The sequence below is a fragment of the Dendrobates tinctorius genome, unplaced genomic scaffold (genome assembly GCF_039654945.1).
Source record: "Dendrobates tinctorius isolate UK_male_01 unplaced genomic scaffold, ASM3965494v1 ptg000011l, whole genome shotgun sequence".
In the NCBI taxonomy this organism is placed as follows: domain Eukaryota; kingdom Metazoa; phylum Chordata; class Amphibia; order Anura; family Dendrobatidae; genus Dendrobates; species Dendrobates tinctorius.
In genome coordinates this window covers 120,512,707-120,514,839 of record NW_027361679.1, presented here as the reverse complement: position 1 = coordinate 120,514,839, position 2,133 = coordinate 120,512,707, and the positions used below count along the sequence as shown (strand labels likewise).

At 51.5% G+C, this 2,133-nt stretch overlaps 1 pseudogene; it reads right to left on the bottom strand.

Moving 5' to 3' along the window:
• Positions 1–1,424: 1,424 nt before the first annotated feature.
• LOC141058639 (5S ribosomal RNA) lies at positions 1,425–1,543 on the bottom strand (annotated as a pseudogene).
• Positions 1,544–2,133: the final 590 nt, after the last annotated feature.

The window sequence follows — 2,133 nt, the reverse complement described above, 5'->3', positions numbered from 1 at the left end:
TTTCAAGAAGGATAAACTCGGAAGGGCAAGCTTGGAAAAAAAACGTACAAAATGTCAACAGGACCAGGGATTCCCAACCAGTCTCCCATGCCCGTACTGGCCCTGCCTCAAGCTGCTTAGCGGCTGCGATTTGACAAGGGCATGCATATTCAGCTTAGAATGGCCGTTGACGGAAGCGTGCCATCTCTGACGTTCTTTTCAAGAAGGATAAACTCGGAAGGGCAAGCTTGGAAAAAAAACGTACAAAATGTCAACAGCACCAGGGATTCCCAGCCAGTCTCGCATGCCGATACTGGCTCTGCCTCAAGCTGCTTAGCGGCTGCGATCTGACGAGGGCATGCATATTCAGCTTAGAATGGCCGTTGACGGAAGCGTGTCATCTCTGACGCTCTTTTCAAGAAGGATAAACTCGGAAGGGCAAGCTTGGAAATAAAACGTACAAAATGTCAACAGGATCAGGGATTCCCAGCCAGTCTCCCATGCCGGTACTGGCCCGGCCTCAAGCTGCTTAGCGGCTGCGATCTGACGAGGGCATGCATATTCAGCTTAGAATGGCCGTTGACAGAAGCGTGCCATCTCTGACGTTCTTTTCAAGAAGGATAAACTCGGAAGGGCAAGCTTGGAAAAAAAACGTACAAAATGTCAACAGGACCAGTGATTCCCAGCCAGTCTCCCATGCCGGTACTGGCCCGGCCTCAAGCTGCTTAGCAGCTGAGATCTGACGAGGGCATGCATATTCAGCTTAGAATGGCCGTTGACGGAAGCGTGCCATCTCTGACGTTCTTTTCAAGAAGGATAAACTCGGAAGGGCAAGCTTGGAAATAAAACGTACAAAATGTCAGCAGGACCAGGGATTCCCAGCCAGGCTCCCATGCCGGTACTGGCCCGGCCTCAAGCTGCTTAGCAGCTGCGATCTGATGAGTGGATGCATATTCAGCTTAGAATGGCCGTTGACGGAAGCGTGCCATCTCTGACGTTTTTTTCAAGAAGGATAAACTCGGAAGGGCAAGCTTGGAAAAAAAACGTACAAAACGTCAACAGGACCAGGGATTCCCAGCCAGTCTCCCATGCCGGTACTGGCCCGGCCTCAAGCTGCTTAGCGGCTGCGATCTGACGAGGGCATGCATATTCAGCTTAGAATGGCCCTTGACGGAAGCGTGCCATCTCTGACGTTCTTTTAAAGAAGGATAAACTCGGAAGGGCAAGCTTGGAAAAAAAACGTACAAAATGTCAACAGGACCAGGGATTTCCAGCCAGTCTCCCATGCCGGTACTGGCCCAGCCTCAAGCTGCTTAGCGGCTGCGATCTGACGAGGGCATGCATATTCAGCTTAGAATGGCCGTTGACGGAAGCGTGTCATCTCTGACGTTCTTTTCAAGAAGGATAAACTCGGAAGGGCAAGCTTGGAAAAAAAACGTACAAAATGTCAACAGGACCAGGGATTCCCAGCCAGTCTCCCATGCCGGTACTGGCCCGGCCTAAAGCTGCTTAGCGGCTGCGATCTGACGAGGGCATGCATTTTCAGCTTAGAATGGCCGTTGACGGAAGCGTGCCATCTCTGACGTTCTTTTCAAGAAGGATAAACTCGGAAGGGCAAGCTTGGAAAAAAAACGTACAAAATGTCAACAGGACCAGGGATTACCAGCCAGTCTCCCATGCCGGTACTGGCCCGGCCTCAAGCTGCTTAGCGGCTGCGATGTGACGAGGGCATGCATATTCAGCTTAGAATGGCCGTTGACGGAAGCGTGCCATCTCTGACGTTTTTTTCAAGAAGGATAAACTCGGAAGGGCAAGCTTGGAAAAAAAACGTACAGAATGTCAACAGGACCAGGGATTCCCAGCCAGTCTCCCATGCCGGTACTGGCCCGGCCTCATGCTGCTTAGAGGCTGCAATCTGACGAGGGCATGCATATTCAGGTTAGAATGGCCGTTGACGGAAGCGTGTCATCTCTGACGCTCTTTTCAAGAAGGATAAACTCGGAAGGGCAAGCTTGGAAATAAAACGTACAAAATGTCAACAGGATCAGGGATTCCCAGCCAGTCTCCCATGCCGGTACTGGCCCGGCCTCAAGCTGCTTAGCGGCTGAGATGTGACGAGGGCATGCATATTCAGCTTAGAATGGCCGTTGACGG